The sequence below is a fragment of the Schistocerca gregaria genome, chromosome 8, assembly GCF_023897955.1.
Source record: "Schistocerca gregaria isolate iqSchGreg1 chromosome 8, iqSchGreg1.2, whole genome shotgun sequence".
Lineage (NCBI taxonomy): Eukaryota > Metazoa > Arthropoda > Insecta > Orthoptera > Acrididae > Schistocerca > Schistocerca gregaria.
Genome location: NC_064927.1, coordinates 507862905 through 507890368, shown reverse-complemented (window position 1 = coordinate 507890368; position 27464 = coordinate 507862905). Strand labels below are relative to the sequence as shown.

The following is a 27464-nucleotide window of genomic DNA, read 5'->3' as shown; positions in this document are numbered from 1 at the left end:
AATCACTGTGATTTCTAACAGATACGCGATTTCCTGCCCACCGCTAGCGCCCGGCAAGTGGCCGCGCTGACAAAGCAAAGTCGCCAGGTACAGTGAGCCGCTGCGGTCCGAGACGCCTCTCTCTGAGCGTCGCCAGCACCAGGGACAGCGCTGACCAGCCATACACCTCATTCTCTTCCAGGCTTCCCCTTACTTCGCTGTGAGCACAGTGTGCAGTCACGATTATTCCCAATAGTAGCTCCATCCGCCGGAACATGTCAGTGAGAGTGTGCTTCGAAGCTATATTAAACTGAGATGAATGGCGAGCAGTCTCGCTCGGTAGGACACCAGTTAAGCCGTCGGCAGACGGGACGAGGCTGCCAACGCTGACGTCCCCACAGGCGGGATATCCCACGTCACCGCCAGCACACGCCACGAGCTGGTTAACGTGATTTAGCGCCCTCCAGCGGCAGTTGTCGGCTTTATTTGGCTTGCAAACCGTACAGCTTCTTCACGAAAACGGACGCGTGTTAAGTTCCTAATGTTATTTAAACGCACGTTTACCACCGCTTCGACAGGCTAGCCATGTTGTTCTGTCTGTAGTGTACATAAATAAAATCTTCAGTATCTGTGAACGTGAAATAAGACAAAAAGGAAAGACAGATATACAGTCAGTAACGAAATAAGCTGATGGAGGTCACACTTATATTCACATAAGATCAAGTACTACAGCAATTATTTCCAAAATGGTTCACATCGCTCTGAGCACTATGGGACTTAACTTCTGAGGTCATCAGTCCCCTAGAACGTAGAACTATTTAAACCTAACTAGCCAAGGACAACACACACATCCATGACCGAGGCAGGATTCGAACCTGTGACCGTAGCGGTCGCGCGGTTCCAGACTGTAGCGCCTAGAACAGCTCGGCCACCCCGGCCGGCTAAGATGCAATCCTCGTTAGAGCTTAGACGCGCAGCTGCGAGTTAATAGGTTCAAAAACGCATTTTGCCTGCTGAGCTGAGCGAGCGAGCGAGTGAGTTCAGGACTACCTTCGTGACGTAAGCGCCGCGGTCTGTCTTTCTCGTGGAACTGTCCGCACAGCCCTAGAGGCGGTCCCAGCTCGTCGCCAGTAAGACGGTACTCGTGGCAGAGGCGGCCTGCTTCCACTCAGAGCAACTCACACACGGGTAGGGCGGGTCTTCATTCACAAAAGGTCACCCCCGCCCCCATCATCCGACGACTGGTAGGAATGCAGCACGCCGAGTTGAAGTTACCTTCACAGCTGTCGAACTACAGAGTCACAGCAGTGGGCACCAAGGTGGCGGCGGCTGCAGACACTTTGTTGTATTCACCAGGGCGGACTGCAACAAGTAGAGCTGACCTCCCATTGATACCAGAGAAGCAGATCGAGTGGCCTAACAGTGAGAGCGAGTGGAAGGAAGGCGAGAGTTTCGTAGCGACCCACGACGTGATTCCTCCGTGCTGATGACCGAATTCGCTTTAGTTTTCCGAGACTGTCAGCACTCTCGGCTAACCTAAGGCTTACCTTTAGGTCTGCGAAGTATGCACCCTGACAGGCGTTCTTGTAGCATCCCTGCGTGCAGTTACTGCACGTAGCCCCATAATCAGGGATGCGACTGATCTGCACTGCTAAGTATTGTGCTGGTAAACCCCTTACGTTATTTGATTTTCAAACAGCAGAGAAAAACTGAACCTACTCAGACATTTCTATCTTTACTTTTTCTGGTCATCAGTAAACTGAAACACAATATTTTTAGCGCAACGCAATCTGACTTTCAATAATCCCTACAAAAGAATGGTCCTCACTAGCAATAACCTATACCTTTCACAAATCACTTACCTCACAAAAATCTTCGTTACTCGAACTACTGCAATACAGCGAGCGCCAATACTACGAGCTAAATAAAGGACTCTAACTACTGAACGCACTAAGTACTGATAGGCATAGTTAGCAAATGAGAGATTTTGATAGAGAACAAACAATGTATTAACCTTAACAGTGTTCAATAGCCACAATAATATATATATATATATATATATATATATATATGACATCCACTCTTACAAATTTACTGTCTCTGATGGACACACGTCCAGATCATCCGCTCTCAAAACTCCGCCATCTCACTCCCCACATCCACCACTGCTGGTTGCTCACCACCAATTGCGCAACGCTACGCGCTGTTAACATCCAGCTGCCCAACACTACAATAGCGAATATTCCAACAATGCCAACTGCACACAGCACAGCCAGTGATTTTCCTATAGAGCGCTACGTGGCGTTACCAGCATAAAAACGTAAACAGCCTACTATCGAGGTGTTTCTGACGTTCTCTCCCTGCTTCTTTGTACTTCATATCTTCCCAGGTCTGACACCATTGCGTACTCGGCAGACGTATCACACTTACTGTCGTGCCAGCCTGTTCTTACAAAATTTTATTCCCAGACTTAATTACTATTCTGTGGTGCGACAATACAAAATCAACTTGTGATCCACTGTCGGCAGCACTCATTTCTTCGTGCGAATAAACAACCAGCCATCTGAGCGTATCAGAAGAAAGATATTGCCTAAATCCGCAACACAGTGACATACCGCATGCCTGAAATGCGGTAAGAGCAGCAGCTTAGGAGGGACCAGCACAGGACGGGTAACACTTGCTGCCTCCCGGGCAGACTTCAAACGCCATGGCTGCCGCCCTTGTGGCGATGAAGCCGCGCGGCGTCTCCCATCTCTCCCAGCCAGCCAGCCAGACTCTGCCAGAGAGACAGCCGGTAATGGCATTAGGCGCTGCGCCGCGCCGGAAGCGGCAGATCTAATTGCGGCAGCGGCGGGGAGCAGACCAGAGACAGAGCGATGTCGCAGACCGTCACAGGGGCCCGTAGGAGGAAGGGTCCACTGCTGCCACCAGCCACACCGCGGCCAGGATGGCAGGCGAGGGTGTGAAGCGGTTACGATGCTGCTGGTGCACGAGACGGCGCTCCTTCTCTGTGGAGGGGAGACGCGGTCGACTGGAAGCTTGACGGCCAGTTTGCCTGACCCCACCCTCCCGCGCACACCTACGTCCGGCCACTGTCACATCCGAATCTCCCACAAAACTCGACACTCAACGATTCGACCAGTCGACCAAACAGAGATCTACAAATGGGCCCCTTCCAGGTTCGCACATCAGTTTGGTATATCTCTGAGTCCTTCACACTTTTGACGCTGCTCACATCTCTTGTGTACTGAGCCAGTCCTCGTAAGAACAGTCAAGACGAACAACATTAACGCACTCTGGTGGCCGTTTTATTTGTAATGACTTACATACCCTCCGGTGGGTTGTACGTGTACAAAGTTACAACGACATGCGACCATGTAGTCTGGTCCTTCACAGTTTTGACAGACACTGTAGTAAGCGACCAGTACATATAACTGAAAATCGATCCTTTTATTTATTCCAGTTGAATTATTCGTCGTCATTTCTTGCTGCTTCTAGCACAGGTTTGGGCGATAGAGACAAATAGCACCTTCTAAGTCTGCTGAACTAACAACGTGGCGCAGAGTTTAAGACAAAGTGAACTCTCGCTCTGTAATAAGACGTCGATTCAAATCCCCGTCCGGTTATGGACGTTTTAAATCTTCTGTGGTTTCTGTAAATGCCTAAAAGTGGATGTCAGGATGGTACCTTTGAAAAAGACACGCCAGTTTGCTTTCTCAATCGGAAAGTGTGCTGCATCTGTAACGTTTCTACATGTCGATCGGAAGTTAAGCCTTATCTCCCTGCCTTACTTCCTGAGTCTACCTCCGGAGTGCACTTTGCTTAGGACATCAGCTGCTACCATACCCGGGCAGAGGAGGAACGTCATCGGGGACAGTGCTTCCGGGCTGGTCCCTTCCGCTCTTGTCATCGCTTGCTCTCCGGCCGTCTTACGCCAGAAGAAAGGTCGTAAAGGCAGCCACCGCGGCGCCAGCTTTCACAGCTATTGTGCAGTCTTCCCGCTGTTCACTGCTGCCGGCGAGTGTTTCAAAACGTGAGGCTCTGCTCCTCGGTGCTTCCACTTCAGAGGAGGCGCTGGCCAAAGGTGAGGGACAAGCAACAGCTGCTCCCTAAAATGTCAGCGCTTATGGCCAAAAGATTTATCATTTAACATCTACTGACAGCTCGATGCTAAAAAGTATGGAGTTGACGTAACCTTACCAAACGGAATCAGACAAAATGGTAGCGTATTTGCTGGAGCAAATAAACTTGTTGAAACATTTCAAAAAGTAAAGCTGCCATCAACCCGAACATTGTTTTGAACACCTCAGTGCTCTTCTAGGTACGGTGCTGCTCAAGATGAGATGGTAGGCCTCCTCTTGTCTCTCAGCTAGTTGAAACCACCATGCAATTGGGCATTTTTGGCATTATCAAACATTTCCAGAGTTGAGAGACATCGTAACCGACATATAATAGTCCTTGCACCGGCATGGGATCGAAGCCCTGCACTTTGGATTCACAACCTAGCTATAAAGTACTTTCTTTCTTAGTCCATATATTATTCCATGCGCAGGAATACGAGACAAATTCCGACCCTTCTTACACAACCTTTATTCATTAAATACTTATTGGAAACGACAGATAATTATATTGGAATAACTGTGCAAATAAACGCTATGTTTTTCAAAACTTTATTTTCGACAGTATCACGATCCTTAAAGTGGAGTAGTGGGCTTCGAGAGACATTTTGTCCCTCCGAAATTAAATAACTTCGGACCACGTGCAACAGTTCACAAACTCTGTAGGCCTGTAAGCAAGACTTGATATCATCAAATCAGAGAGAAACCAGGCTCAACAACACAGCCAGTCAATTCATATTTGTGTTTTCCGAAGACTACAGATTACACAACACCATCGTGTAGTTCTTACTGGTTTGCCTGCTGGTCTTCGGTTCTCGTATTTTTACGTTTCTTTTGCCTGCACTGGACTATTAAAAGACTGTACCGCTTAGAAAACTTCTTGAGTCTTTCATCCATAAGTTCTTCATTGACATATCTTCTGAAAGAATTCGTGGGGAATTAATAAAGTATCTGCTGCGTTCAATTTTTTTGTATTTTTATTATTACTTTCGTATTTTCTCGAAATGTTTATTATTTTCTAAGATGATTAACTGTATTTGTTTTAAAAAAGAGTTTATTTAATTTCTCAGCAGTTTTATTCTTGCTTATTTGTTCACTTTTTCTTCGTATTATGTGCAAGTTTTCTAGACTAAATGTTCTTTTTGTAGTAATTTGGCAGATTATTTGTTTTCGGACTGGTATCGGCCGCACGGCCCCATCGTCAGCAGAATATTACGTTCTTGTTTGTTGGAACATTTATGTAATTACACTGAGGAGACAAAAGTCACGGGACAGGCCTGCCTCCTAACATCGTGAAGGAACTCCTTTTGCGAGGTGTAGTGCAGCAACCCGACGTGGCATGGATTTAGCACGTCGTTGAAACTCCCCTGCAGAAATATTGTGCCATGCTGCCTGTACAGCCTGCCATATTTGCGGAAGGGTTCAGGTGCAGGAGTTTGTGCACAAACGGACCTCTCGATTATGTCCTGTAAATGTTCTATGGGATTCACTCGGGCGATTTGGATGGCCAAATCACTCTCTCGAATTGCCCAGAATGTTCGTTAAATCAGTCGCGAGAAGTTGTGGCCCAGTGACATGGCGTATCGGGCTGTAAATAGTCTGCAGGTAGCCGAACAAAACATTACCAGCCACTGATTGGTTCAGCTGGACCAGTCTGTTCCCCGTGAAGGCGGCCCACATCACTATGCACCCACCACTACTTTGCCCAGTGCCTCGGTGACCACTTCGGTCCGTGGCTTCGAACCCACACTCAGCGTCTGGTATCGGGACTCTGCTCGCCAGGCCACGGTCTTCCACGTCCCCCGGGATCCAAACGATACGGGCTCGAGCCCAGCAGAGGCGCTGCAGCCGGTCGCCTGCTGCCACAGCCCCGCTAACGCCAGATTTCGCCGCACTGCCCCAGTGGATGCGCCCGTCGTACGTCTAACGTTGATTTCTGCGGTTATTTCTCCCAGTATTGTTTGTCTGTTAGCAATGACAACTCTACGCAAGCTCCACTGTTCTGTTTCGTTAACTGAAGGTCGTCGGGCAATGCCTTGTCCGTGATGAGAGGAAAGGCCGGAAACTGACACTCTCGCCACATTATTGACACTGTGGATCTAGGAGTATTGAATTTCCTAACCATTTTCGAGAGGAAAGGCCGGAAACTGACACTCTCGCCACATTAGTGACACTGTGGATCTAGGAGTATTGAATTTCCTAACCATTTTCGAAACGAAATGTACCATGTGTCTAGCTCCAACTACCGTTCTGTGTTCAAAGTGTGTTGATTCTCGTCGCGTGGCCATAACCACGTCGGAAACCTTTTCACACGTATCATCTGACAACGTGTGACCGCTCCGCCAATGCGCTGCCCTTTTACACCCTGTGTACGCGACACCACCACCGTCTGTATGTGGCCATATCGCTATCCCGTGACTTTTGTCAGCTCATTGTATATGACACTTCGAATAAGCTTATTATTATTGGATATTGTCAATAGCTACGCACTCCTTTTCCACGAAGCTTAGGTCAGAAACTTACGTAGCTCCCACGCGAGAACTCTGGAACTCTTCACAAAACCGAGTATTCTTCACTCAGGAAAATCCATTGGCCCGGAAGAAGAGTCGGCAAAAGGAAATACTACTCTCTAAAGCGGCTCAAAAATTCTCATGCCAACCACGGTACACATTATTTATATACGCCCCAGTGTCGTGTGAAATACTGAATTCAAAATCGTATTAGGTAAGTACAAATGCAGAAGACCTATCCCCTATGTCAGAGGCACTGTGTGCACAAAGGCGCCGACAGGTACTGGTCGTAAAAACTCTGCTCCTCTTACCAGGCAAACGCAAACAGAGATTCTACCACTACTGCCGAGGAGAGGCCACGACTTTCGGATCAAGGATTTACTTCAGACTTCGTACAATTTTAGCAGTCAATTAGGACAACATAATCAGCAAGTAGTAAGGAGCACTATCTAGGTGATGTCGAAAATATCACGAGGCAGCGGTGGCCGAGCGGTTCTAGGCGCTCAGTCCGGAACCGCGCGACTGCTACGGTCGCAGGTTCGAATCCTGCCTCGGGCATGGATGCGTGTGATGTCCTTGGGTTAGTTAGGTTTAAGTAGTTCTAAGTTCTAGGGGGCTGATGACCACAGATGTTAAGTCCCATAGTGCTCAGAGCCTTTTGAACCATTTTTTTTTTTATCACGAGGCAAGTTTTACGCGCCAGTGACGTACCGGTGCGTTGTCCCCACGAGAACGACAGAGCGTCGATCATGTGGTTAGCGTTTAAGTTCCCCAGTCGGTATACCGCCGCATCGAGTCCAACTCATGTTTTTTTTAAATTAATCATTACATACATATTACATTTAAAACTTAATATGATGAGAGGTAGGCGTAACTGGGTGAACTTTTATTGTATTCCCATACTTATTTCACTGTTTGCTAATTTTCATTATCAGAACAAATATTGTATTTATAACTGTCTAAGGAAAGAAGGGAAAGAAGAAAGGTCTATACAAGGGCGATGTACTTGAGGACAATATTATGGAAAGGGAAGAGGATGTAGATGAACATGAAATGGGAGATATGATACTGCGTGAAGAGTTTGACAGACCACTGAAAGACCTGAGTCGAAACAAGGCCCCCGGAGTCGACAACATTCCATTAGAACTACTGACAGCCTTGGGAGAGCCAGTCCTGACAAAACTCTACCATCTGGTGAGCAAAATATATGAGACAGGCACAATACCCTCAGGCTTCAAGAACAATATAATAATTCCCATCCCAAAGAAAGCAGGTGTTGACAGATGTGAAAATTACCAAACTATCAGTTTAAAAACTCATAGCTGCAAAATACTAACGCGAATTCTTTACAGACGAATGGAAAAAATGGTAGAAGCCGACTTCGGGGAGGATCAGTTTGAGTTCCACAGAAATGTTGGACCACGTGAGGCAATACTCACCCTACGACTTATCTTAGAAAGTAGATTAAGGAAAGGCAAACCTACGTTTCCAGCATTTGTAGACTTAGAGAAAGCTTTTGACAATGTTGAGCGGAATACTCTCTTTAGAATTCTGTAGGTGGCAGGTGTAAAATACAGGGAGCGAAAGCCTGTTTAAAATTTGTACAGAAAGCAGATGGCAGTTATACGAGTCGAAGGGCATGAAAGGGAAACAGTGGTTAGGAAGGGAGTGAGACAGGTTTGTAGCATATCCTCGATGTTATTCAATCTGTATATTGAGCAAGCAGTAATCGAAAGAAAAGAAAAAAACTGAGTAGGAGTTAAAATCTATGGAGAAAAAATAAAACGTTTGAGGTTCGCCGATGACATTGTAATTCTGTCAGAGATCGCAAAGGACCTGGAAGAGCAGTTGAATGGAATGGACAGTGTCTTGAAAGGAGGGTATAAGATGAACATCAACAAAAGCAAAACGAGGATAATGGAATGTAGTCGAGTTAACTCGCGTGATGTTGAGGGAATTAGATTAGGAAATGAGACACTTAAAGTAGTAATGGAGTTTTGCTATTTGGGGAGCAAAATAACTGATGATGGTCGAAGTAGAGATGATATAAAACGTAGACTGGCTATGGCAAGAATAGCGTTTCTGAAAAAGAGAAATTTGTTAACATCGAGTATAGATTTAAGTGTCAGGAAGTCGTTTCTGAAAGTATTTGTATGGAGTGTGGCCGTGTATGGAAGTGAAACATGGACGATAAATAGTTTGGAAAAGAAGAGAATAGAAGCTTTCGAAATGTGGTGCTGTAGAAGAACGCTGAAGATTAGATGGGTAGATCACATAACTAATGAGGAGGTATTGAATAGAATTGGGGAGAAGAGAAATTTGTGGCACAACTTTACTAGAAGAAGGGATCGATTGGTAGGACATGTTCTGAGGTATCAAGGGATCACCAATTTAGTATTGGAGGGCAGCATGGAGGGTAAAAATCGTAGAGAGAGACCAAGAGATGAATACACTAAGCAGATTCAGAAGGATGTAGGTTGCAGTAGGTACTGGGAGATGACGAAGCTTGCACAGGATAGAGTAGCGTGGAGAGCTGCATCAAACCAGTCTCTGGACTGAAGGCCACAACAACAACAACAATAATAACAACAATAACAACAACAAATGTCGAAAAGTAAACGACTAATCGCATTATGCTCAAAAATGTTCAAATTTGTGTGAAATGTTATGGGACTTACCTACTAAGGTCATCAGTCCCTAAGCTTACACACTACTTAACCTAAATTATCCTAAGGACAATCATACACTCCCATGCCCGAGGGAGGACTCGAACCTCCAATGGGACCAGCCTCACAGACCATGACTGCAGCGCCGAGACCGCTCGGCTAATCCCGCGCGGCTCAGTATGCTCTCCTGAAAATGTATGGCCGTCGTGATTTTCGAAATCCCTTATACCTGCAAAAGGGCAAGGTCCCGAGGACTGCTTTGCCTCTGGATGCTTCGATCTGCGGAGGCACGTTACAAGGACGATGAAAAATCGAATGCACCTTACATCCTACCCAAAGTGAACGTATGTGATATTTACGCAGTACTTTCTTTTCTAATTGTTCAGTTCTTTTGACAAGTGTGACATTTATTCCTCCTCAACGGCAAGCATTAGCTTTACTTGGATGGCCAGGCGGGTGGCTGCATTGTCGCTTTGTCGTTTACGCAAATGACGCAGTTCACGCTTAATCGGGACATGGCCATGGCGACATGCTTAAAGACGGGTGGCGTGGTCTGGTATTGATTGGTAGGGGCCCTTCATGGCGGAGCACTGTGCGCCCATGAGGGGAAACGAGGCGACTCCACGGGCGGCGCACAGCAGTTCGCTTCTCTCCTCCGTCACTGACGCTACTGTGGCGTCCGTGCACAGTTCTCCGAGAAGACTACTGTAGACGGGAGCCACTATCCTCGTGACATAATAATGTATAAAGAATGATAATACTAAAGTGAAGTTTATCAGCATAAACGCAGCTATACATCACAACTTGTAGAGATCGCCTGTAAACGGTGGGCAATGGTAAGGGACAGTCGACAAGAAAAGGAATTATTGCATGTAAAACCGAGTTCGTAATGTGCATTATTTATATCAGTTCATAGTTCCACGATAAATGGCATTCTCTCTCTTCTTCCATGTTCTCAGTGATGGTAACTTTGTCAGAATATGTACATGTAAACAGTGATATTGTGCCTAAAACGTGGTTGTCAGTAGTACATGTACATCTACATCTACATACTTCGCAAACCACCGTGCAGTGCGTGGCAGAGAGTCTCCTGTACCACTAAAAGCCATTTCCTTTCCTGTTCCATTCGCGAAGAGAGCGAGGGAAAAACGACTGTCTAAAGGCCCTAAATTATCTCATCTTCTTTTCGTAGTCCTTGGGCGAAATGTACATTGGCGGCAGTAGAACCAACCTGCAGTCAGCCTAAAATGGCGATTCTCTACATTTTCTCAACACTATTCCTCGAAAAGCACGTCGCTTTCCCTCTTGCGATTCCCATTTGAGTTCCCGAAGCATCTCCGTAATACTTGCGTGTTGTTCGAACCTACGGGTAAGAAACCTACCAGCCCGCCTCTGACCTGCTTCGACGCCTTCTTTTACTCCAACATGGTGTGGATTCCAAACACTCTAACAGCACTCAAGAAAGCGTCGCAAAAGTCTCTTATAAGCCTTCTCCGTTGCAGATGAACCACACTTTCCTAAATTTCTCCCAATAAACCGAAGCCGGCCAATCGCCTTCTCTATTGCAATCCTTACATGCTTATTCCATTTCATATCGCTCTGCAGCGTTACGCCTACATATTTAATCGACGTTACTGTCTGAAGCAACACACTACTGACGCTGTTATCGAACTCTATAAGTCTGTTTTCCCTATTCATTTGCATTAAGTTAATTTTTCCTACAGTTAGAGCTAGCTGTCGTTCACCAGGCCAATTAGAAATTTTGTCTCACTCATCTTGTACCCTCCTACAATTACTCAACAACGCCTTCCCACACATCACAACATTACCAGCAAACAGCTTACCCCAACGGGCAGATCATTTGTGCGTACTTAAAGTAACAGCGCTCCTACCACACTTCCCTGGCGCACTGCTGACGACACCCTGGTCTGTGATTAACACCTGTCGTCGAGAACAACACACAGGGTTCTGCTTCCCAAGACGTCTTCGAGCCACTCATTTATCTGGGAACCTAGTCCGTATACTTGTACTTTGGGTAACAGTCGGAATTGCAGCCCCGTGTCAAATGCTTTATAGAAATCTAGATATACGGAGTCCGCCTGTTGCCCTTCACCTTTAATTCATTCATAGTGGTAACGTGTGTGTTGTTTGTCGCAGGAAAATACTTTTCAGAAACGATTTGTACAAATTCGAGGATCGTATAGGTAACAACGCCTCACAAAAAGACCACACTGCAATTGGTTTTTGTTTAAATTTTTATATTTATAGTACGTGATGGTCAAACCTCAAATATCAATCAGCCTAAGCGATTCTACGCAACTCTCAAAAATTCTCTAGAAAATCATCTTTCAAGTTTCCGAGTGCCTTTAATACCGTACAATAAGGTCGATTTTTTTATCGTCAGTGTGGCTCTGTAGTAGAGCGCTCACCTGATGCAAATTTTTGAACAAAATGTTCTACGAGCATTTCCGTGTAGTGTAAAATACACAAATATGCAAAGAATCTGCACCTCTCGAGACCTGTAATCGCTGGTGCGAGTATCTTGCTGGTCATTACGTTTAGGTTCCGTTCCTCAATCGCTAAAAACGAAAGCCTTGTTGCTCACTTTATTGCCCGATTCTTAAGAACAGTTTTCTTTTTTTTTTTTTAAGAACGGTTCGACGTATCAAGTTGAAATATATGTCACATACTATAATGTCTTTGATCCCCTGGCAGTGTAAATACTTTAAGCGTCCCAATCAATACAATCAAAAGATATGGCCATTTGCGTCACATATATTGCTTTCTTGCAAGTATTGATATCGATAACAGGTTAAATTAGTAGAAATTCTCGATGGAAGGGACACTGGGTTTAACGTCCGTCGACATCGACGTCATTAGAGACAGTTAACAAGCTCGGATTGTGTAAAGGACGGGGAAGAAAATCGGCCGTGCCCTTTCAATGGGCCGGCCGTGGTGGCCGAGCGGTTCTAGGCGCTCAGTCGGAACCGCGCGACTGCTACTGTCGCAGGTTCGAATCCTGCCACGGTCATGGATGTGAGTGATGTCCTTAGGTTAGCTAGGTTTAAGTAGTTCTAAGTTCTAGGCCACTGCTGACCACAGATGTTAAGTCCCATAGTGCTCAGAGCCATTTGAACCTTTCAATGGAAGGATCGCAGCATTTGTCTGGAGGGATTTAGGGAAATCACGAAAAGCTGAATCTGGATGGCCGGAAGCGGCTTTGAACCGCCGACCTCCCGAATGCGAGTCCATTGTGCTGACCACTGCGTGGCATGGGTGAGCTGTCTACATACGTAATGAAGTTGGTACGGAATCTGCGATACGAGAGTCCTACTCGCAATTATCTGGACTTTTTCCGTTTTTCTTTACGTTCATTTCGAATACCTATGTCATTTAAATATAAAATTCATCAAATGTATGCTAATCAACAGATATTTAATTGCCATGTTTGTCAAAATTGCGCGTCTTCTTATTTATAATTACATATAGAACACAGAAGAATGCAATTTCGATCGCAAATACAGATTCTGAATTTTTGATCTCTTATAAAAGATTGTTAACAATGTTTAAATTCTAAAAAATTACAAATTATTTTGTTTCACGTTATGTATTTTACACCTCACGGAAATGCTCGTAGGACATGCATCTTTGTTTAAAAATTTGCAGCAATTAGGAATCGAACCCAAGCATCCCAGGTCGTAGGCGATCATTTTACCACATACCAACACTATCCATTGAAATATCGAACTTAATTTCGAGTGTTAAAGAAACGCAGAAAACTTCAAAGTCGATTTTCTTGAGACCTTCTGAGAGTTGTAACAAATTGCTTTGCGAGATTTTTATTTGAATTCTGATCTTCACGTACTATACACATAAAAAGAAATACAAAAATCCACTTTCCATGTCCTGTCCTTGTCAGATAAAGTTCCTGAATATGTTCCTGAAAGTAAATCCGCCTCAAAAGTTGAAGAGTATTTAGTGAAATCGATCTGAATAATTATTCAAGCAAGTAATCAATGTTACGTTCCTTATCAAGGTTTTCCGAAATCACGTGATACTGTGATGGCATTAAGTGGCGTCCTTACACAGTTTACGTGGTGCAGTAAAACGATGTAAATGTGCATTTATAATGCGCTGAATCATAGATTACTCTGGTGATTGTTATACTTAATTACTGCAAACATTGATAACGGAAATCTTAACACCACAAAATGAAACAATTCGGATCTTTTAAAATTGTATCCTTTAGAAGTTTCACAATGACTTTTCGTTAACTCGCCCAGCAAGTAAAAACTGGTAAGTCAATGTTATGTGCAATCCGTTTGCAAGTAAGCAATGTTAAGTACCTACTGACGTATTTTTAAGAATAAAATTTTGGATAGAATTTACAAATTAAAAATATGTCGTTAATCTGGAAATATCTGGAACAGTGACTTACTTGAATGAATAAATCACTTTCATGTCTTTGAAACATCTTCTTTATGAGATTTTAATAAAACTTTATTGTGCAATTTCTGAGAACAAATAACTTGTCCGTTACCATTGTTTATAACTGAGGTCTTCATTTCGGAAAGCGTTTCAGTGCATAATGAATAGTAATAATTCTTTACGAGAGAAGCAGCTCTCATTCACGCGTATGAAACTAAATGTAAAGAAATGAGTTCAACATTCGCTTACCAACAACGGTGGAACAGTGGACATGAATGACAAGAAGGCGCGGGAGCATACCGTACCTTTCACCACTAAGTACTTCGTCCTCCCTTCATTACACTGGTGACATTCTTGTCGGACAACACTCCTCAAGAGCGTATAGATGGTGTAGTTAGTTGATTCGTTTGCGTCGGCTAGAAAACAGTAAATCATTAACGACAATCAGTTGCTTCCGCAATCGAGGTTGAGCTCCATTACGCGCATAACGAGGGCATCGTGGAATATCTTCCAGTTTCAAGTCACAGTACGTTTCACTGGACGAACTGTTGCGCACAGCTGTAACCTCCCCGTCAAATTGACTATTTCTGTGTTTGACGTCATCGCAGCGCTTGGAGTAACACAAGCTTTCAGCGATCATTAATGCACTACATTAGCTGTTGACAGCCTCAATACAAGAAGTGCCACTGCTGTTTCGCACATAAATAGCGTCATTTTAGAACGTAAATGCGTTGATCAGCAGGAGTTAGCTGTGTAATCAGGACCGTGTTTGGCTGCTATAAACGAGTAACGCAGAAGCTTTCACTTTTTTTTTACGCCTCTTGCGACATGCGGACGAACAAAATCAATCAGCTGCCCGGCATCTACTTGGGCGTCAGCTGTAAATTTTGCGAAATGTAATTAATTAGAACTCGACACGGACGAAAATGAACAATATAAGATGCTTTAAAACACATGCACACACACACACACACACACACACACACACACTTACTAGAGTACACCGACTGCAGTCGGCGAAAGTATCTTAATGTACAGCCAAGAGTGTCCAAAATCACCTTTCTGAAGCTACCCGAAGCTATGGTGCCGAACTATGAGGAGAGTGAAAAGAAAATATGCCGTGGGCAACATGATTTTGGGTTGTGCCTCTCCTGAATACGAGTTAATCATGAAACGACTTGATCACCTCCTTCTGTAACAATTTGTCGTTCAACGACTACTACCGATGTCTGGAGAGACAATTATCAAAGATAAACGTGATATTCAAGTTATGAGATTACTGGACGATGGGCTACGTATGTGTGAGAGTGTTACGTCGATAGCTGTGACGATGAACGTGCAGTTTAAAGTGAAAACCCTTATGAAGGACACTTCTTCCATCACCAGTACTCGAACCGTTCCGTCCGACATTTATTGCCACCAAGTTACCTCTGTACCGGCTCAAGGACAAGTACTTCAATTATTAAGATATTAGTTTACAAAAAAAATTTCCCGTCTCGCTGGGTCTAGGGACAACATTCCCATTAACCACTAACCACATGCGAGTCAACTGTAGCCAACTAACATTTCGGAAAAGAAGAGCATTCTGAAATGCTGTCGACTATAACTTATGTGTCAAATGCATGGCTGCCGAGAAACAGAAACCATTGGAGGAATATTCCATTGAACTAGTTCAAGGTGAGCTTTTCGAAGAGAAATTCTCTGGGTAATAATATTAAGATTGCGTAAGCTTTGACTGTGCTATACATGTCTCATGGAATAAGGCTCTAACTTTCAGTGTCCGAAACTGGTTTTGGCCTAAATAAAAAGGTATTTTAAAGGACCAGTCGATGCTAGCATCCAGTTCCGACACAACGCAAAATCCACTAGGTACCTGCTTCGATCAGGTGTCGGAATTTAGAATGTTGTACACACACAGTCATATTATGATGAGCACAGACTAACCTGTGGTTCGTGGTATCCTTCGAAACCCAGCTTAGCGGAACTTCTGCGCAGAAGATAATCACCGAAGTTGGAACGTACCTATAACAGAACAGAAAAGTGTGTAACTATAACGCCAAATAGTCAGTGTTGGAGTTAAGAAAATATATAACCATTATATTTAGTTTTGTGAGGACAACAAAGTGTTTTTCCACAACATGAGTGTAAGTATTTTCTATGGGAGCTGCTACAGAAATGTATCAGGCAATCTTCACAGTGGTGGGTCGCAGTGGCGTTCTCGTCAGTAGTTACAGGTGCAAGGAATGCCGCTAGCCCGAATTCAGTTACCAGAGACACATATTGAATTTTCTATGACACAAAATGGCGTGTAGCTTACAACAGGTTGTAAGCTGCCCCCCATTTATTTACAAACATGACTTAAGATCTGTAATACTACACATTCGTCCGCCCAAAGTCGATTACAGATGCCACGCAAGCGTCCCAAATGTTTCAGAAGTTGAACACTCATTCCAACCAAACATTACAATATATAATAAGCCACGAAAGCAACTTACTATGGATTTAAACATCTGTTTGATCTCTTATGTACAAATGAAACTTCCAGGGAATGCCATTTTCAGTTCCGAAAACACTATATTCGAAGATAATCATGGAAAGTAGATTACACAAGCAGACGGGCATAAACAAATTGTAGTTCAGATTTGTTATCTTAACATTTGTCACAAACTCTTCTGGTTACGTACTCTACAAAACATCTTCATTCTATCTAAATGCACTCCAGACATTTTCTACGAATAATTTCCTTTGTTGATGTACAGCACTGTTACATTCTGTCAAAATGTGACGGCCAGAGTTTGGTCTGTACTATGTACAGAAAGTATGAAGGAAATTGTAAAGGCGGTTCTCAGAGGAAAGCGGTGATTATACTTCATATATGAAGAGAAAACTGGTATCAATCATTCATTGAAATACACATCGCTGTCGCCATCGAGTCCAGACACAATTAGATAATCCAGCGTGTCTTCACAATATCTGCGAGCTTATGCCTCGAACGAGGCATTCTGGTCTGGTCTGAATGTTTCTTTCTTCGTCGCGGCATTCTCAGCAGGCGAAGTATTCAGTATCCGTGGCTTGCTTCTATGGGACATTATAGGGAAAATGAAACAATGGATTTTAAAAAGCCTGCATATCGTTTTGTTCCTGATGACGTACTTTTCCGACTTACTGTGAATTCGCTGGGGCAGACCCCAGTGTAGTGAGTTTATAAAGAATGAATTTTAATGTGATGCATTAATAAACATTATTTTCAGAGTGAAAATGTTGGTCAAGATACTTAGCTCCCTCTCCGTACGTTCAATTTCCGCCATAAACACTTGCACCTGAGGCTCGTAATGTACGATAGCGACAGCACCACTGGGATACAGGACTCTGTTTTGCAGTCATTCGGGTTCGCCTCTTTTGACAGCTATACAGTTACTGAACGTCGCTATTAGCAACAAGGTGACCCTAATGCGGTGTGAAGTGCAATCGCGTGAATCCTGGAATAACGGGGTGACCAAAGTGCTGTGCGGCACGCCCGTCGCGTGCATCACGCCACGGCCATTGTGGGCGACGCCCTTCCATTGATCTGCTTCTGTCACGGGCTATTTTTTGACTCCCTTTGCACGGTAGGCGGGTACCTGGCATCTGTTGCCAGCTTCGTTACCGCCACCCGTAAGTCTCTAATTGGCTCTGGGTATATGGAACTTTTCTCCTCCGTTACGGTCAGCTAGGAGCCAGGTTCCAACTCCTATCCCTTCTTACTTCCTATATTAATTTCCCTAGCATTCTTTTATCTTTTCACCATATCTCTTTTTATCTCCCCTCGCATCACTTGACACATGATCTGTTATCGCTTCTACCCTATAATCCTTTCGTTTTTAACACTTTCTGTCATAAATAACTTCTTCTTCGTCCACCTCCTCCTCTGCGATATGTATTTATAATATTAAGTAACGAAACCAGCTCATTATTAATTTCTTGCCCCAGAAATGTCTGAAAACGTGGTCTACTGCTGTCCGTTCAGCATAAATGTCTTTGTCAATTGGCCTACAGTTATCCTCATAATTCTTCTGTCTGCTACGCCTCATTTGTCTAATAAAAAGTTCGGTGCTAGCCACTCGCTTACGTAGAAGCACTCTGGTTTCATTACCATGTTGTTTTTGTGAGTTTCTCAACATCAACTTTCCAAATGCTTTTTTCATTTTTTTATCCTTTCATGTATGGCAAACAACTTTGATACAAAGTTTTTAACCCATTTTCATTACTCTCTCTCTCTCTCTCTCTCTCTCTCTCTCTCTCTCTCTCTCTCTCCTACTAACTTTTCTGTTTAATATATTTAAACGTCTATTTATTAAAAATGAAATTCCTGCAGTTGTACTTAAGATTTTTTATTTACTTCGCTATTACTTTTCGGCATTGCGTCAACGCCATCTTCAGGCCCGTACACTGTGCTGAAATCAGTTGTGTGTGCCTCAGTCTAGAAGTCCGCGGTGAGATCAACACGTGCTCCACATGGATGGCATCTAACTTATACTTAGAACAACACACACACCCACGCCCGAGGCAGGACTCGAACCCCCGGCAGGAGGGGATGTTCATTACTAAAAGTTTTTGTGCATAGTTTACGTCAGGCAAAAATTTAGGTTTCCCTGCAGACAGTCTGAAACACACTGTGCTCGCTATCTGATCTGAGAGAGTTATTCGTGTTTCTGCGCTTGCTATATTGCCAAACAGTACAGCAAATGCCAAACACTTTACTTCCTCAACGCTAACACTATCTGTAATAGTCTAATAGAGAGTAGACCAGATGATTAATTACGATCATTGAATGTTAATAATTGAAGCAGGAATAACGAAAGACACGAACAATACGAATACAGTGTATGTAAAGACGGCAAAAGTTAACAGCGTTAAAAATGCCTGTGAAAAAACCATAGTTAGAATGAGGTAGAACAAGGCGATAAACAATACATGCAGTTCCTTTGGGAACGGTATTCATACCTAGCATTCACGTCTCTTGTGATATTCTGAGGTTGTGGTCTTGCACAGTACACCATTCTCCATTCTGCTGCACGGAGTTCAGTATAAAAATATGTACGGCTACTTAACACTATTTTATCTTTTGCTTGCTTTTGCACCCATAAGTAATCGTTTGCTATATTATTGTGTACACACACGGTTGTCCTTGTATATTCAAACACAACAGTCCCATCGGGTTCTCCTCTACGTTATCTATACTACTAAACGAGTAACCAGATTCATGGAGCAAGTTACCAGTTGCAGGAAACGTATCTTTTGGCTTCCACGGGTAACAACAATTTGATTTTCAATCTCAAAGAAATCTGGAAACACATTTAATGTTCATTGATCTCGAAAATGCTTACAAAAACGTCCCTCTAGCCACTGGAACTATCTGGCACTGACCCGTCATATATAACAACTGCGTATAACGTCTACAACTACGTGCAAGAAAGAATAAGGATCTGCCATCTCCAAATCGTTTAAAATAAGTAAAGGATTGAAAGAAGGTTGTTGTTTATTTTCAACGTTGTTCAAAGTATATCTACAACTCTACTCTTTTCCAGCACGCAGGATGGCAATAAGAAGCAACTTACTATGACTCAGTTAAATTACAGAACCGTCACAGTTGCACAGTTTGTTTTCATTTAAATCGAGGCCGGTGTGGGACATTAGTCCATCCACCTTCGTCTTACCACAGCACCATAAGGTGTGTTCGCTGGCCACAGTGCTCATATGAGTGGCTAGGTACCTGCACCACTTGTACACGATAGTCAGTCCAGTGCTGCGGGCACCGTCTGGCCATCTGCGAAGAAATGGTACACGTGTAGTGGTCTTGCCGAACGGTTCTAGGCGCTACAGTGTGGAACCGCGCGACCGCTATGGTCGCAGGTTCGAATCCTGCCTCGGGCATGGATGTGTGTGATGTCCTTAGGTTAGTTAGGTTTAAGTAGTGCTAAGTTCTAGGGAACTGATGACCTCAGATGTCAAGTCCCATAGTGCTCAGAGCCAAGCCATAGTGGTCTTCTAACATAATTCCCATTTTATTTCATTCATTTTCCCGTTCCGATTTGTGGATACAATGAGATCACAAAACTATGCAAGATGCTGCTTGCAGTACTGGAGTGTAGTGTCCAATAGGAACTGCGCTTTGTCACTCATTCAAGCAATGTGGCCGGCGCACAAACATTATGTTGCTTTGGCAGGACTTACGTGGATGGCTTCATAAAGGACTGAGGTCCGAAACAGATCGCCATTTAAATATGGACAAACTTGTGTGTAACTTTGACGCTTTTCTGATATCATTGTATCCATAAATCACTACACAGAACTGAAAAATGAATACAGTAGAATGGGAATTCGTTTAGAACACCACTGTGTGTACATCTTTTTATTCACAGATGACGAGACGGTGGTCGCGACCGTGAGCAAGATATCTCCTATATTGTGAGAAAAGTAATAGAAGAATACAGCAAGTGGGGCCTTAAGTTGAACATAAAAGAAGACGGGATAACAGGTCTTGAAATACAATACAGTGTGTTTACACTGTGAGAGGTATAAATCCCTAGGAAGCGTAATTAAAAATTACGGATCATGTAAATATAACATAAAAGCACGTCTAGCTCAGGAAGAAGAGCAGTATCAAAACTGAACTCCCTTTCGTGGTCCACAAGAATCTGATGCAAAACAAAATATACATATAGCCATTAATCTTCCAGTTACCAGCTATTGTTCGGAGTGCTAGACGACTAACAGTGAAGAGCCGCAAGAAGATTGAAGCAGTACTAGAACTCGACTTTCTGAGACGAGTATCAAGGAGCTCCCATTTGGAATACAGAACAAATTAGAGTGTGGAATGGAAACAGCACACATGAAAATATCATAATGGATGAAAAAGGAAGTAGACAATTTTCCTTTCTGGGCGTTTAACGAGAATGGGACAAGAAAGAGCACCGAGGAATATATTCGTATATACACCGACGAACAGAAGGCGCATAGGAAGGCCGCGACTGAAATGGATTTAAGGAAGAGAAAGGAGTGTGACCTGTAGAAGTTTGACGTCTGAAAGCACACAGGACAGGTTATTAGGGAGACCGAGGCACGAGATTCGGCTGGAGCGCCAGGACGCCTTAATATACAGTGTGGTCAGAAACAGTCTAAACAGCTTGCAAGGGTGTAGCAGGGTAGGTTGCGCTGAGAAATAACTGTTAAGAACAAGAATTCGATACAGTGTGTCGTTTCCGAGTTATTAGCACTGAAGTCAGGCGATCAGGTTGTAGCACGCGCAAATTCAAGCAGCTTGCCAGAGACAGTCGCCAAACGTGTTCTTCGTTTTTTACCTCAAACCGAATAAACGTAGCTTTTGTTCACTTAGTTTAAATTTATCACATCCGAAAAAGGTACATTTCAAGTGGTAATGAGCATTTTAAAAAGTGGTAACTCATGGACCCACATATGTCGGTGCGCTACCGCATTTTAGTGTTTACAAGTTTTCGAGTTTACCTTACTGGCCAACTTCAATGCTAAATAGCTCGTAAATGGCGGAACGTATCGAATTTTTTTTCTTAACAATTATTTCTCAGCCCAATCTGCCCTGCAACACCCTTACAAACTTTTTAGACTGTTTCTGCTGTTAAAATATTCTCATGAAAAGCTATAACCTTATGTCGAAGGTTTAGCACAGTACGAGAAGCACTACAGTTAGAAACTGTGTACGGGTCTTTACGCAGCGTAACTTACGACACGCAGATTACACAAGACCGTACTTTTCCAGAATGAGAGCAGTTAGTTTAGTTTCCAACGATCTTTACACACGATACCACACATTTTCTGAAGTTTTTCTAGTATAAATACTTGACGTAAAATATGTAACAATTTAACTCATTAGCAAAGTAATCAGGCGGTTGAAGCTGTTTTATACAAGGGCGTTAGATTCTTTAAAGAATCGGTGGTACAGTTACTGGTAAATACTAACAGCAAATGAGCGGCAATTGCCTGCAGCCAACCTGCCTCCTCACGTCGCGTAGTTTGGCTCCTGTGGAACCAGTCAGCCGGGCCGAGAGGGTGGCACGAGTATTGGGCGAGCTCGCCGTCACCTACAATCTGCAGCAGCAGCGTCCACGGACGGGACACCCCGTGCGTGCGAAAACAACACGGATGGCGGCAGTTACCCGTCACAAGCTCGCTGTAGTGTGCTTAGGAGCGGGCGCCAGCGGTCGCTGTTGACAGTGGGAGGGCCCGACGCAGGTCCGTTGGCGAGTCGGCTTCCGCTTGGAGCCGGGCAGCCCCCAGCCAGCCAGGTGCTCGCCCCTCCTGGTGCAGAGTGTTCCATTCGGCGCCTGGAGTACTATAGTTCAATTCTTTTGTCTTGGCGCCTCGCGCATGCCCGCCCAGACGCGGGAGATTGCTGCGTTGCCAGTTGCACACGACGCACGCGCCAAGAGAAGCAGCTCCATAGTATAGTATAGTTCGCAAACTTACGTTTAGGGGGCAGCGCGCAGTTTATGAAGTGAAGCCATCACGGCCGGCCGCGGTGGTCTAGCGGTTCTAGGCGCTCAGTCCGGAACCGTGCGACTGCTACGGTCGCAGGTTCGAATCCTGCCTCGGGCATGGATGTGTGTGATGTTCACAGTGCTGAGAGACATTTGAGCCATTTTTTGAAGCCACCACGGCCGCATCAAGCCTTTCGCTGCTACAGAGACGTGCTCCCTGCATTCCGCATTGTGCGAGATTTTGTCATCACTGCAATGCTCGCCTTTGCAGACACATAGTGTTGCGACTGCTTTGCCACACATATCATTCGATTTCACAAATACTATTTCTCCCAAAAAATTTGATTTATTACACATCTTCTTGACTGATACCTTCCCCCATAAATGACTTAATTTTGTTTAGATGTTCAACGCAGTTATTGTGCAGCAGTAAATGTAGTAAAACATTGCACGAAATTCTGAAGAGTTTGCAGAGGTAAAAGTCCACAGGGTATACTTCGATTTTAGTTACCACAATGTTGAGAATGAAATGTGGACAAGATACTTAAATTTCAGATAGGTGTCGTATGTAATGCTGGGAAATATTCCGTCTTTAACGACTGTAATGTAACTTTTATTTACACCAGAGTCATTTCGCTTTTTCTAAAACGTTCTGATTAAAAACAAAGTTGGCAACGTACACAAAACTGAATTGTGGACGTAATAAAACATATAAACTAAAATATATTGCCAGTGAGGCGCAGTGCGCAAACAAGTTGTGTTTGTCACAACGGACAGCAAATACTTGTCAAATATAGATCAGTCGACGAAAACATTGAATATGATGTTGCCAAAGCAGCGAACCAAAGAATTCCGTCAGACATTCAAGTAGCTCGGCAACGTACGAGCCGAAATTCTGCTCTAAATAATACTTTTAATACTGGCGCAAAGGAATATATCTCAATATGGATAGTAAAACAGCAACTGTGGAAGAGAAGTTATACAAACAAAACAGATTACATGAATATTGTATGTCTTCATTGTTTTTAATTGCTATGAAAATAAATATTGGAGGACAAAATTGGAAAAACCGAGAACTTATTACGATTATAATGAAGCGACAAAGCACTAGAAATTTCAAAAAAGTACATTGAAACGAATAAAATTCTTGAAGTAAGACACTTCGATATTGTTTTTAAATAAAGAAAATATTTAGATCCGAGCAAGGTTTGACCTCAGAACCTTTCGTTCATTAGTCAAACGCCTTTTCTTTAAAAAAAAAAAAAAATCATTTTGTTCGTTATATCTGCACGGGGCGGACATCGCAAGACACCCGTTTCAGTTCGTCGTTGATCCATTAACTCAGTTTTTTATTACAGAGGGCAGGTAACCCTCGACCGAACACACTCAGCTACCGTGCCGGCGTCACCTTAACCATTACCCTAACGCCGCTCATCGTTCAACAGTTGACCTGGAGGACTCTAAAATAACACGCAAAATACCGACAAACGCTGTTGGCATGACTATGAATTACTCACGTTTCGTCGAAGTACAATAGGAAATAAACAATTACCCTTGTTCTTTGTTGCGAAAAAGCGGTTCGTGAGAATGATACAAACACCTTTCCTCGTTATCGCCTGAATTAGGAGGCTTATTGCATGTTTGGTTTGATTAATTGATAGAATATGAAGCAATTGGTATAAAGAATGCTTTTTCCAAACTTTCTATAAAAGAAAGTCTGCTATCAAGACATTGCTTTTGTTCAATTACTTTATTTATGACTGATCGTTTGTAAAACTGAAGACACTCGTCCGTGCTCTGCACTGCAGTCGAGCTCTGACAACGTCGTCCTCTCTTCATTGGCTGACTGCGTTTTGTGACGTCAGATGCGCAGAACGAACCTAAACTCGGCCGCCGTCGTAAATGACGCGCACTATAGCACTGCTAAAGTCGTCACCTTAATATCGGCACCCGCTGCTACAAAAATAAAAAGTAGAGATATTTCATGACGCATCGGTACACGGAACATCCGCACTACGCTGCAAGGCTTCCCGGACACCTGCGGAAGCTCACACCGCTGCGCAAAACGGCTGCTACCGACTTAGAGCTAGTCAGGCTCAACATCGCTATAGCAGCTCTGCGGGAGACCAGGCTGCCAGGAAGAGGCTCAATACGGGGGGAAAAAAACTACACTTTCTTCTGGAAGGGCAGAGATGTTGCTAGCCCCAGGCAGCAAGGAATCGGTTTTGCTGTCCGCAATGACTTGTTGTGTTGTACCGAAAATCCGATTCGGATCTCAGAAGACATTATGACTCTCCGTTTCACAAAAAAATAGTGGAACACTGACGCTGATATCTGTTTATGCACCAACACTTAGCTGCAGATGCCAAGGATCAGTTTTATGAACAACTCAGCGATGTGATACAAGGAGTGCACTCTGGGGACCGTCTGTGCATCCTTGGCGAATTCATTGCTCGTATTGCTAGTGATTTCGCCACTTGGTCTGACTGCCGAGGCTAACACCAAGGGGGGCAACATGAATGAAAATGGTCTACGGTTGCTTGAAATGTGTGCAGAGTGTCAGTTGTGTGTCACCAATACATACTTTAAGGGCAAACTGAACCACAAGGTTTCCTGGATGCACCCCCGCTCAAAACAGTGACACCAATTAGATCTTATTCTAACTAAAAGGGAAGATCTCCGTTGCTTTCCTCACACACATTCTTTGCTTAGAGCAGACTGTTACACGGATCATCCACTAGTAGCGCTTAGTAACTAAAACGTTTCAATCTGCGAGACCACCTTCCAAAACAGAAATTAATCTTTGCAAACAAGAAACGCTGCTGCAGTAGAAGTATTTAGTGACGAAATACGAAAATAAGTGGATCCCTGGGACCCAGCCGCTCCTATTTCTGAAGAATGGCACAAGATAAAATCGCTTCTTACTGTTACGGCTGGAAATGTGTCAGGTAATCTGGAAGCAAAATCCCACGATTGGTTAATCGAGAACGTAGATGTCCTGGTACCTCTGCTTGAGGCTAAGCGTCAGGCCACTGTCATCTGGCATAAAAACCCATGCAATTCTACACGCAGGAATTTAAGCAAAGCAAAGGCAGCTGTTCAACGCACTGTCCGAAAATGCATCAGTTCCTATTAGGAGCAACTTTGCACTGACACACAGGAATGTTTCAATGCTTCCACCATTGGTGGTGTGTAGTCGGGCATCAAACGGGCCATCGGACCCATTCCAAAGACGTCTGCGCCCGGTAGCTGAGTGGTTTGCCGGCACGGTAGCTCAGCGTGTTCGGTCGGAGGGTCTAGCTACCTGAGTGAACGGATCAACGAACAACCTGAACGGGTGTCATCGGAAGTCCGCCACGAACAAACTCAACGAACAGTTTAGAACAAAATGAGACAAAAAAAAAGAGTCAGCGCGACGGACTGTCAATCCTAAGGGCCGCGTTCGATTCCCGGCTGCGTCGGAGATTTTCTCCGCTCAGGGACTGAGTGTTGTGTTGTCATAATCATCATCATTTCATCCCCATCGACGCGCAAGTCGCCGAAGTGGCGTCAAATCGAAAGACTTGCACCAGGCGAACGGTGTACCCGACGAGAGGCCCTCGTCACACGCCATTACTACTATAATTCCAAAAACGAGCGTACCACTTAAGGAAATAGGTGCAAGAGCCATCACAGATCGAAATCGTCAATTGCACCGTTGGGTAGAACGTTCCTCTACTCACATTCCATCAGCATAAGTCCAAACTCAATGGATGAAATTCCTCAGATGACACCTTACCATGACTTGGAAGTCACGCCTGCTATGGAGGAACTTCAAATGGCAACTGAACAGCTTAAATGAGCGGGGTGCCCTGGCAAAGACAACATCTCCACAGAAATTGTAAGATTTAAGCCAGTTTTTCCGCTGATTTTCAACCTCTTAACTTAAATGCTGGGCTGAGGGTCCTGTGCCGCAAGACAGGCGCGATGCCAATATTGTTACTTTATACGAAGGTAAAGGTGATCGCGACGACTGAAACTGCCACCGTGGAATCTCACTTCTGAGTATGCATGGAAAAACATTTACCCGTGTGCTGTTGCGCAGACTTCAGGAGCTCGCCGAGCGCGTATACCCTCAGGAACAATGTGGATTTCGTCCCCAACGATCTACAGTTGATACGATTTTCACACTCCGGCAAATTCAGGAAAAGTGCCGCGAGCAGAAAACCCCTCTGTTCATTGCCTTTAGCGATCTAAACAAGGCTTTCGACACAGTCCGCAGAGATGGACTGTATACAGTACTTTTGAAGATAGGATGTCCTCCGAAGTTCTTGATGATGGATTTTCACGAAGATATGGAAGGTGCTGTGGTCTTCGACGGAATCACATCTGACCCGTGAAAAGAGGGATTCGTCAAGGCTACTTATTGGCTCCCACTCTGTTCAATATTTTTTCCTCAGCATCGCTTTTGGTGAAACTAACCTGGGCATTCATCTGTATACCAGAGGTGGTGGGAAGCTCTCCCAACATTTCTCTACTCAGATCCAAGTGCTTCCGAGAAGACTTGCTTGTAAACAGCCTTTTATTTTCTGACGATGCTGCATTTGTAGCGTATGCTCAAGACGATCTGCAAGAGCTTATGGATGAATTCTCTACGTCATACAAGCTCTTCTCCAGTCTATAAACGTAAAGAAGTCGATTGTCATGGCACAAGGATACACAGATCCGCCTGTCATCATACTGGACGACTCCTATTTGAAGGTAGTCGTTAAATTCTGCTAATTTGGTTCAATAATGACAGAAAGTCTCTGCCTGGATGACGAGATAAATGCACGAATAGGAAAGGCTGTCATACATTCGGAAGGCTCGGCACACGAGCTTGGAACAACAAACACCTTACATTGTCCACAAATATACTTGTGTCTCAATCATGTGTGCTGAGTACTCTCTCGTGTGCAGCTGAGACTTGGACTTCGTATGCCGAACATGAACGAAAGCTCAACGCCTTTCACCTGCGGTGCTTACGGAGCATCTTGGGAATATCATGGATCATGTGACAAATGAAGCGGTTCTGAAAACTGCAAAACAACAGAGTGTCACTGCCACGCTCAAGCAAAGTCGCCTGCGGTGGACAGGACACCTGCGTCGTATCGACCACTCCCGTCTGCCGCTACGCAAATTACTCAGTGAAATGGCAGGAGCAAAGAGACGTCGTGAATGACCTTCACCACGCTTTAGGTTTTGCGTCAAGCGTACTATGTGCGCATTTAATATTGACAGTGACAAATGGGA

General features: G+C 44.1%; 1 protein-coding gene across 2 annotated transcripts in view; it reads left to right on the top strand.

The window, feature by feature from the left end:
* Positions 1-27464, top strand: part of LOC126283974 (glucose dehydrogenase [FAD, quinone]-like) — a 153206-nt gene that overhangs the window by 64584 nt on the left and 61158 nt on the right. The gene's annotated exons all lie outside the window — the stretch shown is intronic.